The following is a 16,086-nucleotide window of genomic DNA, read 5'->3' as shown; positions in this document are numbered from 1 at the left end:
AGTATGAATATCAGTCAATGAGGCACCTCTAAAGAGGGCCCATGATGTAGCCACTCCCCTGGTAGAGTGCATGGCCTCCATCCCAGGTGGGGGTAGGCTGGCATTAGTATATGCAGTCAAAACTGTGTCCACTAACCTGCTTAGTGGAGGTGATGGCTAACAAAAACTGACTTCATAGAGAGATATTTCAACTCTATGGAATGTATAGACTCAAACAGGGCCTTAGTGAGAGCCTCCAATACCACATCTAGACTCCACTCAGGGAGGATGTCCTTTCTAGGAGGATATAGCCGACGAGCACCCTTTAGAAAACTGGTCGCCAGGATATTAGCGCCCAGGGAAACTGAGGCAATAGAGACATGGCATGCAGATAGATACACTTTCAACATAGGGGACCTGCCCACCTCCAGCAGATCTTGAGAGGATGTCTGCCGCCAAATTCACCAATCCCAGGAGATGAACAGCCCAGAGGGATAGAAAGTATCAAAAGGCTATACGGTGCAACCCCAAGGACTGAAATCCTCCCTGGTGGTTGACATATGCTACTACCATCATTTTGTCTGTGTGGAAAAGGACATGTTGGAGGGTGAGGTGAACCGCTCACAGTTCCAGTGCATTTATGTGCAGGGATGTCCATCGACCTGACCAGGAACCGTTGACTCCTCTGCCTGCCCAGACCCCACCCCAAGTTGGATGCTTCTGTCGTCTCCACCTGACGGCTGTCGATCACTCCCATCCTTACGCTTTTTCGCAGGGATGAGGCTTGCCTCAACCAGTGCAGGGCTTCCCAGCATATGCAAGACAAGATCAGTTGACGGTGTAGCTAGAAAGCATTGAGCCACGCTTGGATCGGGTGCATGGGGAATTATCCCATTTGGATGGCTGATGAAGCTGTGGCCATCAGACCGAATAGTTTCTGACACAACACCAGTTGTACTGTGGATCCCTGTTGAAACAGGGCTACGCAGTTGTGAATGGCAGCCAAGACAGGTAGGCTTGCATTGTAAGGGAGTCCAGCCAGAGACCCAAGTAAACCATACTTTGCACCGGTATTAATTGGCTTTTGGATCAACCAGTTGTCTAGGTAGTTCAACACCCTGATCCGGTGCCGCCATAAGGTGGCTAGGATGGCATCCATGCACTTTGAGAACATGCGGGGGCTAAGGAAAGGCTGAATGGCAGCACAAAAAACTCAAAGATGCTTCCCTGAAAGACAAAGCGAAGATATTTCCTGGTGCAGGATGAATAGGGACATGAAAATACGTGTCCTTTAAGTCCACAGTGGTAAACCAGTCGCCTGGCTGGACAGACTGGATGTGGCGATGTGTGACCACCTGGAACTTCCTATCCCTCAAGAACCCATTGAGGTGTCTCAGGTCTAGGATTGGGTGAAGACCCTAAGACAGGTTCATTCAAAGGGTACATTAATCAGGGGCAGTGGGATTTTTTAAAGTTATGGCCAGGGGAGATAGGCGTGGCCAATAGGGCCGGCTTGTCTGCATCCGGGACCCTGACCTGTGACACCCAAAGCTGTTTGCATGCCACTAGAAGACCAGCCAGGCTTCTACCTAAGGCTTGCCCCTGGAATCCTGAGATTTGTAGCAGCGTACTGGAGACCAAGCACAGCTCTGAGCTTGCCAGTTCAGGGAGGGGCACTGATAGCAGGATGACATCTAGGTGTGTTATTAGGACACCTGCTAGGTTGGCCAGATGCGTTACCAGCACTTTGGCTGGGTATGCTTTTTTAAAGTGGGCCTCTGCACTCTTGCATTGGCCACAAGGACATACAGGGTCCTTGGACAGACCTATAGGAGGGGCTCACACCAGGGCCACTATGGTGGAATCCAATGGTGGAAATTACACTAGTACCAGTGCCACGGCATCTTCCAAGGAGGCCAGTGGGGCTGTGTGTATGGAGATATTCAGCACTGAGGCTGGTCGGTGCCAGGAAGACTGTACCTCCTCCAGAAAATCTGGTAAGACCAGAAAAGTCTTGAGGTTGAAGCTTGCGCCGGTCTGAATATAGTTCAAGTGCTGCCTTCCAGGGAACCTGGAGGAAATTGGAGTCTCGCTCTATAAGGCTCTTCAGGTCCAAGATATCCTTGGCCTGCCGACTGTGCCTTGCCCGCTTATTGCTCCTCGAAGGCCAAAGTGTTGCAACACAGTCTCTTCTACAGCACAACTTGTCACAAGAAGCATAAGCGTGTTTTGGTGTGTTGGCTGAGTGCTGCCTGTAAGTCAGAAATTATAAGTGATACTTTGTGAGAATTGATGCTTAGTTTAAGAAGTACTCCTCATTGTCATTAGCATGCAAATGTAAGGTTTGCACAGTGCTGTCATAGTGTCTTCATCACCTTCTTACAATGTTTTTTGCAAGGACATTATTTTGTGGTACACTGTGATCACAGTAAAAATGTTTTTAACAAATTTTCTTACATGAGAAAAATGACAGCCAAGTGTACAGAGGTAGCGAAATTATGACATACAAGCATTCCCAGACATGTAACAGGTAATGTGATGGCCAGCTTTGTTAGGTGCATGAAAGGCTTCATTTGCACATTCATTTATAAATGCACGTGCATGTTTTTGGTCTGCTGAAACAATGCTTTGAAGGATGTTCAAAACACAAGGAACAAGATCAGTGTTGGGGTCAATTCGACAGATCTTCTCATGACATTGCCATATGAGTAAGCTTTGTTTTTGCTTTGATTGCTCTACTTCATCACTCTTGTCTTCGTCTGGCAGTGCCTTAGGCTGAGCATTATTTTGGGGTATTTTGACACATCAGGGAAAATTTGGCCTTGTCCTTTTTCATTAATGGGAATGAATGATAGAAAAGTGGTGTCATACATTGACTCCCAAAAGTAAGTTTCAGTGTTTGATGTGTGCTGACTTGTGCCAAATATCATGTTTGCCATTTGGAAAACCTTATCCTGTACAGTTATTTTAGTAAGAAGTGCATGTATTTTGCATTGTAATGCAACAAATTCTAGAACAAAGTTTCTAAGCATTTTGACAGAAATTGGAGAGAAAGTTCAACAAGATATATTGCTGTCCTGACTCCTATGTGTAGTTCTTCACAATTTGTGTGATGTAGTGTTGTTTTTGGAGATGGTGCTTTACAATGCTTCTTCTGTATGTGTTAGTTATTTTTTTACCATATAGTAAATGTTGTGAAATGCAAAATGTCGTCAGTAACTGGACTAAAGGCATAAAAATCTATTCCCGTGACAGAGAACAGTACCCGTCATAAATAGAGCCAACAGGGGTTGAAACCACAGACCAATTGAGAGCAATGGGTTATCTCTGAATGAGAACAACCAATGAAAAACATCCCACATGGGCTCGGGCACAGCCCAAAATAACCAAACTAGCCATTCACACGGTGGAAGTCAGGACAACAAAACCAGCTGCATGACTTTCAGAAACGCTGGAGTTTGCCCATGAGAGAGCTTCCCATATGAGCTTCCCACACTAGAAGTGTGCCCCACAGAAGGAACAGCGCTCCAGGTAAGAGAAAGTAGCGAGCTCCAGTAAACGGAAGCATAGTCAGCAGCTGGACCTAAGGTCATGTACTAGCCTGTGGCAAGGCGTAAGCCCTGCACATGGGGAAATATGTAGTTTATTGTATGTTTTCGGGTTAATTGTTAACATATTGATTTAATTAATTGTTTAGCCACTGTATTGCTCCACTGGGGATGATTACCCGTCTGCGTGGAGCAGCAGCTGAAAGCAATCAGCTGTTCCAAAGCAGGCGGGTGGGCGTGTCTCAGCGGAGCGTCAATATAAAAGCATGCCGATCGCTGTGATCAGGGCTGCTGCAAGGCCTGCCATTTTCACGGCACCTTTTGATTTATAATTTGTTGTACTGTGGTTTATTTAGCATTTTTGTACAGTTGGCTGTATTAGTCCTCTGTGCGTTACCATCACTGGTAACGTCACATGACCACCTTTATTTTACTTTTGTTTGTTATTTGTTTGGTAATAAATCCTGTGCACCTGTGCTGGTGTTTTCAACTTCACCCCAGTTGTCTCTCTGTATGCTTGAACAGCAGCTAACCACACGCGTGACATGAGGAAAACCCTGTCACAGAAGAATTGCAATGAGAACACTTATACGAACTACATAACTTTTCAATTGCAACTCATTATCTGAACTGAGTTACGTCTGATCAACGAAACTATTTCCAGTTGGAAAACTGCCAAAAACAACTATAGTGCTGCAAGACTTAAAGATCAAAAAGCTTATCTCCATTTGATAATAACTATTTGTTTATTGTGAGCCTATGCAACAATGCGTACTTCAAGCAAATAACCATCTTCTTTCATTGGGACTTCAGATCCAAAGAGCTGCAGTGTTCATCAACACAGATTTACTTCTTTATATGGAAATTGATAAGTATTCAACATATATAATATTAAATACTTTATCACTAAAGATAGTAACTGAAGCAAATGCTATCAAGTGGATAAACTGTTCTAGGAATAGAATACAACTTCCTGTTTTAGAGTGTGCAAGAAATGTATTTTGTTTAATGAACTGTGCAACTCAAAGGAGTTGTCTCATACATGCAGAGAATTTGATCACTGCTCCAATTCTGAGTTACTTTAAATATATAATCAATTGAGGTTGATAACATATTATTAATTTGATAAACTAAGTTAACACGGTAAAACTAATTTTGTAAATTAGATGACGGAACGGTGGATTCCATTCTCAAGTTGAATTAATTGTTGTGCATATAGACATGATTGATTACAACGAGAAATGGGTATTAGAAATATTAATGCAAAGGAGACACTTTGTGTGATAAGCCATATTTAATATTAGTACATTAACCATGTATGCTAATGATGTTATGGTCATTATAATCGATTGACTATGAGACTAATGAATTGTATACTATTCATGCATATCTCTAACTAATAGCCTTTCCTTTCTGTAATATTAGATTTGTTGTGCACCCATTTTTCTTCTTAAATAAACTACCGTTTTAGATTTCTGACATGTTGTGTGAATGCTGGTTATTGTCTAAGGGAATCCAAGTCTCTACATGATTCCTCCAAAATTAATTATGGTATGTCTCAGCGTGACAGAAATACAATGATTCTTAGCTGTGAATGACCCTCCTGACCTGTGAGGGCGAGACTCCGTTGCAATATCGCATTGACCCGGAAGGGAAACGATGTGGCAGCCGCAGATTGGAGAGACGATTGCACTTGTTTACTAAGGGTTCATGTATGACACCATAAGTGGAGAAGGAGAATTGTAACCTGTTCCTTCACTTTGGTTACGAGAAATAACCTGGAAGGGGACCGTGCAGTATTGTGATAACATATCGTGAATGTTTGTTTTGTTGCTTGTTGCTTGTTATATATTAATGGACGGATAACATGTTCTGGAGTTGTCACCAAGGGCCAGCACAAAAGTCGGAACAGCAGTGCACTATTGTCACACATTAATCTGTATCACCCACCACGAACACTACAGCACGCACCCAGGACTGGTGACCAAGTTTGTACATTGTGGGAGGGATACTTGTGTTTATTATTTGGAACTACAAACCCGTTATTACTTACCCCGTACACTACACATTGCTGTGTATTGCCTGGGATCATTGTTTGGTCACCAGACCTGGATTGTATAAAAAAAAAAACTTTTCTAACTGGATTACAAACCTCTGTCTGTTCATTGTGCACTGCATCACTGCTGCACCTGTACACAATCAACCACTTTGCCACATTCAGTTATTAACATTTTGGCATTGTTAAACAGGGCGCCTAGAGACCAGTTTATATTTAAATAATAATTGTATAATTGTATACCTAATTCACTACACTATTACCAATGTAATTGTAGATTCAGAGACACCAAATTTTTTGAAAATTGGCAAGTTGTGTATTTTTTATAAATATATAATAGCGCTAATAAACATATTGATAAACAATATCACATTTGCCAACTTATCCAGAGTAGCCGACTGAGAGAGAACAGATTTAGTTATTTATTTTTTTATCATGTATGTTATTTGTCCTTTTATACTTCAAGCAAATATGTTACAAAGTTGCAAAAAGTGGGCAAACTGTATTTGGAAGTGTATCCATTAATGTATTCATATTTATAAATATTTACAGTTGCAGGCTAGCTACTTTCAACATTTTTATGTAACAACAAGCTAGCTCCTAATTAGTCAGTTAAAGATAACTAAACCTTCAACCCAATAAGCTTTCAACTCGCACAGTTCAACCACAGCCTTGCATGCCACAGCAGCAACTTTTCTATTATTATTATCAGCTATGTTGTTTCATCAAATGGTTGTTAAAGTCCCTGCACCTATGAGCACCAAGTGATGTCACTTCTGACTCAGCGATGCAGAGCACTAATGTATTTAACAACCACCCTATGACACGTTTTATTTGGTTCTTCAGTCGGAGGAATATGACGTCAACACAAATGGGAAACCGGGAAGAATTTTTAGAGGGAGAGAGAGAGAGAGAGACAGACAGACAGAGATGCTTTAGCAATGTTAATTATAGCATTAAAGGCAGGTAGCAAGTGTAATTATTAGTGGTGGAATCGACAACCAAATTTCTTATTCGACTATAGTATAGGGCTTTCTCAACAATAATTTTTGTATTGACGTTTTATTTTTTAACAAAAGATCCAATAACTAAAAACACTGTTGTGTAATAGTTAAACAAAAAGGCACAATTTACATTCTTATCAGAACACTTCCAATTAACCTTGCAGCACGGTGAAATAGTTAGCTCTTGCCTTCTCTCTGTACACTGCCCGTTTCAGTTTCACTGCTCCTTGTTTTGAAAATCCAGTGTGTGACTCTTCTGGCTGTTAATATGTAAAGGTAAATACACACAGTTTTTCTCCCCTCTCTCCTCTCTCTCTACCCCACAGCTCTTTTAAATTCAGCATTCCTGCCACCGTTAAAAACTGACCACTCTCCTTCTGTTTTATGCCTTGATCACTGTTCCGCCATTTCTTAAAGCTGTATTCTCCCAATCTCATACACACACTTTCTTTAGAGTATATATATATATATATATATATATATATATATATATATATATATATATATATATATATATATACACACGTGTATTGTTTAAAAAAAACAATATCCTCACATATCCTCCCCCCCAGCTTCAACTTACTGTTGGAGCGACCTTACTACCGTTCATGTACTCTGGAAAAACCTTCTGCATTGGCATTTTTTAAACCATTCGTAAGTAATATTTCAAAGTTTCTACTGCCTATCTTACTGCCAAGCACTCTTTTTCTACGACTGCATACCAGACTTCCCTCAGTATTAACTTCCTGCTCAGATACATGATTGGATGTCCTTCCCCATCCACCATTAGTCTGTACAATAAAGCATTAGGCACCCTCAATATAGGACCACTACACAATAGTTTTTAATTTTTTGAATGCCATTTCTGCCCCTTCATTCCACTTAACCTTGTTTGAAGCCATTTTTTTGACTAAATCTGTTAAAGGTGCCGCTATTGAGGAAAATTCAGGAACAAATCTCCTATAATACCCTGCCAACTCCAAGAATGCTCTCATCTGCTTCTTGGTCTGAGGGATAGGCCAACTTTTAATTGACTTGACTTTACTAATTTGTGGTTTGATTTTTCCACCCCCTACCACTTACTCTAAATACTTTGGTTCATCTAACCCTATAAAGCATTTTTCCGGGTTTGCTGTTAATGATGCTTCCCTTAAACCCTGTAATACTAAATAAACTTTCTTTAAATGATCTTCCCACTTTTCACTAAATATCACTATATTGTCTATATAAGCTGATGTGTATTAGCATGAGGTCTCAAGATTTTATCCATTAATCGTTGGAACGTTGCTGGAGCTGGAGCTCCATGTAGACCAACAAGGCATAACTTTATACAGGTATAGTCCACTAGGTGTTGCAAATGCCATTTTTTTCTTTAGACTCTTCACTTAGTGGGATTTGCCAATAGCCTTTAATGATATCTAAGGTTGTCAAATATCTCGCAGTCCCTAACTTTTCAATTAGCTCATCTACTCAAGGCATAGGATACGCATCAAATTTAGAAATATTATTCAACTGTCAGAAATCATTGTAAAATCTCCAAGTCCCATTTGGTTTTGCCACCATAACGATCGGGCTATTCCAGGGACTTGAAGATTCCTCAATAACCCCTAATTTGAGCATATTTTCTATCTCGTTCTGGACATCTATTCACCTCATGAATGCGGTATGGTCTCACCTTGACTTTAATACCCGGTGGTGTCACAATCTCATGTTGTATGGCTGATGTCCTGCCAGTTATATTAGAAACACATCAAGATTATTCAGGATTAGCTTGTTTACATCTTGTACTTGGTTGTTGGTCAATGTTGGGCCTTATTAACAGAATACATTTGAAACTCCCTTGCTGCAGGCACAATGCTTCTCTTTCTATCCACGGTTTCAGGAGGTTAATGTAATATATTTGCTCAGTCTTCCTCTTATCTGGCTGTCTTATTTCATAGTTTATTGGCCCTGTGGCCTCTATTACTTCATATGGGCCCTGCCAATGGGTAAATTATTTGCTCTCTGGTGTGGGTACTAATTATTAATCATTTACCAGTTGATCAATTACTGGTTCTGAAACCCTTCAAATACACTGTGTTACGTTTAGCACACAATCACCTGTTTGGTGCACACCTGGGAGGGGAGAGGAGAAGACGTTGCAACACATTCTCCAAAGATTTTATTGGCTGGGAATCCAAAAAGATGTAGAGAGGTTCTGTCAATCATGTAGTGAATGTCAAAAGGTTAGTCCACAACCACACCTTAGAGCACTGTTAGAAACCATGCCAATTATTGATATACCCTTTGAAAGAATAGCAATGGATTTAGTGGAGGGGCATGAATATTTCTTAGTGATAATGGACTATGCCATGAGATATCCAGAAGCTATTCCCTTACAAAACATTGCTTCCAAAAACATTGCCAAAAAGCTAATGCAAGTGTTTGCTAGGATCGGAATACCTAAGGAGACTATTACGGACCAGGGTACTCCATTTATGAATAATTTGATGAATGAGTTATGTACTGCATTATGGATAAAACCCATCCATATGACTGCATCATCCCCAGACAGATGGGTTAGTTGAACATTTTAATAAAACGCTAAAATCTATGCTACATAAAGTAATTAGTAAAGTACTTCAGTCTTCTACAGGTTTCTCCCCATTTGAACTCCTCTATGGTAGAAAGCCTAGAGGGATTTTGAACATGGCTAAGGAAACCTGGGAAGAACAAAAGTCATCTGGAATAAAGGTGGTAGATCATATCCTACAGATGCAGGACCACATAAAAAAGGTAACTCCTATTGTACAGTTACACTTGAAACAAGTTCAAACCAGACAGGCTTACAATATAATAAGACCACAAAGGTTCTTAGTTTTAATCCAGGGGATCGAGTGATGGTGTTGGTACCCACACCAGAGAGCAAATAGTTTACCCATTGGCAGGGCCCATATGAGGTAATTGAGGCCACAGGGCCAGTAAGAACATAAATGTTAAAACTGTACAATGCATTAGTAAGACCTCTTCTTGAATATTGTGTTCAGTTCTGGTCACTTCGCTGCAAAAAAAGGATATTGCTGCTCTAGAAAGAGTGCAAAGAAGAGAGACCAGAATTATACTGGGTTTGAAAGACATGTCATATGCAGACAGGCTAAAAGAATTGAATCTGTTCAGTCTTGAACAAAGAAGACTACTTGGCGACCTAATTCAAGCATTCAAAATTCTAAAAGGTATTGACAGTGTCGACCCAAGGGACTTTTTGACCTGAAAAAAGAAACAAGGACCAAGGGTCACAAATAGAGTTTCGACAAAGGGGCATTCAGAACAGAAAATAGGAGGCACTTTTTTACACAGAGAATTGTGAGGGTCTGGAACCAACTCCCCAGTAATGTTGGTGAAGCTGATACCCTGGGATCCTTCAAGAAGCTGCTTGATGAGATTCTGGGATCAATAAGCTACTAACAACCAAACGAGCAAGATAGGCCAAATGGTTCCTCTTGTTTGTAAACTTTCTTTGTTCTTATGTTCTAATTGTGTTTCGATAAAGTAGGTCATTTTTTATCACAAAGTGCTCTTGTGGATTCACTACCACATTTTCTACTGGTACCCCATTCACTGATACGCGTTCTCTCACATGTACTAAGGTGGTATCGCTTTCTTGCTCTCAATCAAACTGGTCACTGTGCGATTTGACACTGTCATACCAGGTCTCCTCATTGTCAACAACTATCTCTCCTGTTTCATCCATCAGTTCATCTAAATTACATTGGGTGTCCACTCCTTTCATCATTCTTTTTACATTTTCTTCCACACACACCTCTGTTTTTAAAGGTCCCCTTTTCTTATCTAGCCTACGCTAATTTTTCGTTTATCTTATTTTTTTCATTTTTTTTCCAAAACAATTCTATTCAATTCAATTATATCCAGATTTACTTGGGGCAACCTGGGGATGACACCATTTGTAGACTCTTGCTAGCACAGGAGGCAGATACCATAGCCGTCAGGGAGCATGTAACATCCCCATGGATACAAGTAATTCTGGATAGAAGACTGCGATTCAATTTTTCAGACAAACCCAGGGGCCACCAGTGTAATTGAGCTACACGCGTCAGTGAGTGCCTTTGCCTTAACTCCATTTACTTCTATTTCAATTAAATATGGTCCTATTACTGGTACCTCCCCTGACACAATTACACTCCCACAAACATGATGACCTGCATTACATTGCATTGGCTCCAGTTTATCAGGGCACTGTTGGGCTATATGACCTAGCTTTTTACAAAATGTATGTATTGTAATCTCTATTGGTTTCTCTTAGTGCACCATCTCTTTCGAAACCATATTCTTTAAATTGTCCCTTCACATCCCATGGTCGCTCTTCAACCCCACCTTTAAATGGTATGTGAAAACAGAAAGGAAAATAAAAACCTAACCCTCTCCAGGGTACTAGCTAAACTGAAACTTTGTATTTTATTTTCCCTTACTATGGTAAACTAAAACTCTTTTAATCCTCCTTTCTTTCAGGATTTTGGATCCACTGGTAAATTGGTAGGTTTTAGCGGGTACTGCAGTCTGGGTTCTGACACATCCCCTGTGACTCAGTACAGTTTTAATAAAACAATTGTCTTACACTTCTGCCTGTTGCCTTTCTGGTTTATCAAAGCACTTAACAGTACAACACTGCTTTCACTCCTGTCTTCTCGATAACCCGTTCTCAGAGATTATTTATTTTAAAACAGTTCTCCTGTAGCAAGCACAGCCGATTAATGTTTCAACCTCCTTGTAGCAGGGAGAGATCTGTGCTGACTCTGCTGGCGCGTTCACAGGGCTGCAGGAAGAGGGCGGCAGTCGTCCAACAACCGCTTGTGAGTCATGGCAGTGACACGGGGAGGTGGTAATGTGGGTTTGTGGACTTTCCCCCTCTCTGAATGGCTGGGAGGCGAGTCTTGGGAGATTGCTGGTCCTATAAAATAACGCTCTGCTGTTTCCTCAGGTCTGCCCTTATAGACGCGCTGAGAGTGCGGAAAAGCTGGTCCCGGACCGAGAACCAGCCGGGAGAGAAAAAGAAACGAACGTGTCACATTGAGACAGTGAGGGCGGGGAACCCTTGGGCAAACCCCTTAAAAGTCTAGCGGAGCAGGCTAGGAAGCCGGCAGCATAGGACGGAGATCTGGGTCGCATGGGCAGCGGCGACCGGGATATTGCTGCAGAGTGCAGCACCTTTTGTTTGTAGTTTTATTATTGTGTTATTTTTCCCTTGTTATTTTTGCCTTCTGTTTTCATTATTATTTCTTTGAGCACCTGCAAGGGCGCCGGTATTGTGTACCATCGCTTGGTATGCCCGTGGTTCTGTTTACCATCGTTGGTAAATTAGACCACGGACCCACAGCTCCATCTGTGGGATAAACTTAAAAACAGCACCCCGAAAATAAAACTGGGCAATTGTGCGGTGTTGCCAAATTCACTTGTCTGTTTTCTGTGTCAGTGAATTACCAATCACTCTTCCACACTCCTCAACTCGACACAGAGTGCTTTTGGAAGTCTTCATGTACAAGGATAACACACACCAAGTAAACAATCTCATACACATATTCTTTAGAGTATATATAAGTTTAGTTAGAAGTATTGTTTAAAATAAAAATATATATATATATATATATATATATATATATATATATATATATATATATATATATATATATATATAGAGAGAGAGAGAGAGAGAGAGAGAGAGAGAGAGAGAGAGAGAGAGAGAGAGAGAGAGAGAGAGAGAGACACTGTGGCCTCTAGGCCTCTCCAGGTCTCCGTCTAACCATTAGACAACCAGGTGTTGGGCAAAGCTGAAAATTGGACTCATCAGAGAAGATGACCTTACTCCAGTCCTCTACAGTCCAATCTTTATGGTCTTTTGCAAAACTCAGCCTGGCTCTTCTTTGCTTCTCATTGATGAAGGGCTTTTTTCTAGCTTTGCACGACTTCAGCCCTGCCCCTAGGAGCCTGTTTCGAATCGTCCTCGCCGTGCACTTCACCCCAGCTGCTGTTTACCATTCTTTTTGTAGGTCACTTGATGTCATCCTACGGTTGCTGAGTGACATTCGAATGAGTTGGCGGTCATCCCGGTCAGTGGAGAGTCGTTTTCGCGCTCTGCCGTTCTGTAGCTTTGTTGTCCCCAGTGTGTACTGCTTGACTTTGTTCTTATGAACCTTCGTCTTTGAAATTTTAAGGATGGAAGCAACCCGACGCTGACTGTATCCCTCTGCCAGTAAAGCCAGAATTGAACCCTTCTTTTCCTCACTCAAAACTTTCCTTTTCAACTCTTTGGGCATGGTCAATAGTTATTTTTTGATTCCAATTACTTTTGAGGTACTACTAGCACTGTTTTGCCATCCAGCTGGTCCTATTGCAAGAAGATAGTGATGACCACAGGAGTGGTTTTTGTACTTTTCCTCGTTAAATAAGATTTGGTTCAGGTGATCCCCTAATCAGTAACTCATTCAGTAGAATGAGGTGTGCCTGTGTTGGAATTCAACAGACACTGTAATGGAATGGCTGCCATACATGTAGAGATGCTGATTTAAGAAAAAATTTGCAGTGGTCTCTTAATTTTTTCCAGAGCTGTGTATATATATATATATATATATATATATATATATATATATATATATATATATATATATATATATATACATACATACACACATACACACAGTGCCGTGAAAAAGTATTTGCCCCTGTCTGAATTTTTGCATTTTTGCACATTTTTCAGAGAGTCTGACAGAGTTTGATGTGCAAGGTAATCAAACATGCAATCTTCAAGTGTGAAAAGTTTATTTCCTCCCTAGTTAACTCAACCCAATTAAAGGGATAGTTAGGGTCAGCTGTTTGAATACTTTGGTTAAAAATCAGGCTTGATTTGGGCCAGCTCTGCCCAATATAAATTTGACTAACTTTGGCCCTTACCATTAAAGCCATTTCTAAGGCTCTGGGGCTCCACCATACCACAGTCAGAGCCATATTGTCCAAATGGAAAAAGTTTGGGACAGTAGTGAATCTTCCCAGGAGTAGACATCCTGCCAAAATCTCTTCAAGAGCAAGGCATAAAATTGTGGAGGAAGTCACAAAGAACCCTAGAACAACATCCAGGTATCTACAAGCCTCTCTTGCCTCAGCTAAGGTCAGTGTTCATGACTCCACCATCAGAAAGACACTGAGCAAAAATAGGATTCATGGCAGAGTAGTAAGGCAGAAACCACTGCTCGCTAAGAAGAACATGAATGCTCGTCTCAAGTTTGTCAAAATGCACCTGGATGATCCTTAAGAGTTCTTGAACAATGTTCTATGGACAGATGAGTCAAAAGTGGAACTTTTTGGCCAACATGGGCCCTGTTATGTTTGGCGAAAACCAAACACTGCATTCCACATTAACAACCTTATACCAACGATCAAGCATGGTGGTGGTAGTGTCATAGTTTGGGGATGCTTTGCTGCACCAGGACCTGGATGACTTGCCATCATTGAAGGAACCATGATTTCTGCACTGTATCAGAGAAACCCACAAATGTCACTGAGTTGAAGCAATTCTGCATGAAGGAGTTGGCCAAAATTCCTCCATGGCACTGAGAGAGACTGATCAATAACTACAGGAAGCATTTGGTTGCAGATATTGCTGGTAAAGGTGGCGTAACCGATTATTGAGTCTAAGGGGGCGATAACTTTTTCACACAAGGTCATTGGGTGTAGCATAACTTTCTCTAATAAACAAATGAAACAAAAATCAAAATGTTGAGTTTTTTGTTCACTCATGGTCCCTTTTATCTAATATTAGATTTTGGTTGATATGCAATATGCAAAAATGCAGAAAATCTGACAGGGGCAAATACTTTTTCTCGGCAGTGTGTGTGTGTGTGTGTGTGTGTGTGTGTGTGTGTGTGTGTGTGTGTGTGTGTGTGTGTGTGTGTATATATATATATATATATATATATATATATATATATATATATATATATATACAGTGGCTTGCGAAAGTATTGACCCCCCTTGGCATTTTTCCTATTTTGTTGCCTTACAACCTGGAATTAAAATGGATTTTTATTTGGATTTCATGTAATGGACATACACAAAATAGTCCAAATTGGTGAAGTGAAATGAACAAAAATAACTTGTTTAAAAAAATTCTAAAAAATAAATAACGGAAAAGTGGTGCGTGCATATGTATTCACCCCCTTTGCTATTAAGCCTCTAAATAAGATCTGGTGCAACCAATTACCTTCAAAAGTCACATAATTAGTTAAATAAAGTCCACCTGTGTGCAATCTAAGTGTCACATGATCTGTCACATGATCTCAGTATATATACACCTGTTCTGAAAGGCCCCAGAGTCTGCAACACCACTAAGCAAGGGGCACCACCAAGCAAGCGGCACCATGAAGACCAAGGAGCTCTCCAAACAGGTCAGGGACAAAGTTGTGGAGAAGTACAGATCAGGGTTGGGTTATAAAAAAATATCCGAAACTTTGAACATCCCACGGAGCACCATTAAAGCCATTATTAAAAAATGGAAAGAATATGGCACCACAACAAACCTGGCAAGAGAGGGCCGCCCACCAAAACTCACGGACCAGGCCAGGAGGGCATTAATCAGAGAGGCAACAAAGAGACCAAAGATAACCCTGAAGGAGCTGCAAAGCTCCACAGCGGAGATTGGAGTATCTGTCCATAGGACCACTTTAAGCCGTACACGCCACAGAGCTGGGCTTTACAGAAGAGTGGCCAGAAAAAAGCCATTGCTTAAACTAAAAAATAAGCAAACATGTTTGATGTTCGCCAAAAGGCATGTGGGAGACTCCCCAAACATATGGAAGAAGGTACTCTGGTCAGATGAGACTAAAATTGAGCTTTTTGGCCATCAAGGAAAATGCTATGTCTGGCGCAAACCCAACACCTCTCATTACCCCGAGAACACCATCCCCACAGTGAAGCATGGTGGTGGCAGCATCATGCTGTGGGGATGTTTTTCATCGGCAGGGACTGGGAAACTGGTCAGAATTGAAGGAATGATGGATGGCGCTAAATACAGGGAAATTCTTGAGGGAAACCTGTTTCAGTCTTCCAGAGATTTGAGACTGGGACAGAGGTTCACCTTCCAGCAGGACAATGACCCTAAGCATACTGCTAAAGCAACACTCGAGTGGTTTAAGGGGAAACATTTAAATGTCTTGGAATGGCCTAGTCAAAGCCCAGACCTCAATTCAATTGAGAATCTGTGGTATGACTTAAAGATTGCTGTACACCAGCGGAACCCATCCAACTTGAAGGCGCTAGAGCAGTTTTGCCTTGAAGAATGGGCAAAAATCCCAGTGGCTAGATGTGCCAAGCTTACCCCAAGAGACTTGCAGCTGTAATTGCTGCAAAAGGTGGCTCTACAAAGTATTGACTTTGGGGGGGTGAATACTTATGCACGCTCAAGTTTTCTGTTTTTTTGTCTTATTTCTTGTTTGTTTCACAATAAAAATATTTT

This window comes from Polyodon spathula, chromosome 13 (genome assembly GCF_017654505.1).
Source record: "Polyodon spathula isolate WHYD16114869_AA chromosome 13, ASM1765450v1, whole genome shotgun sequence".
NCBI classification, from domain to species: domain Eukaryota; kingdom Metazoa; phylum Chordata; class Actinopteri; order Acipenseriformes; family Polyodontidae; genus Polyodon; species Polyodon spathula.
The sequence above is the reverse complement of the archived record's forward strand: the minus strand, read 5'-3'. Positions refer to the sequence as shown.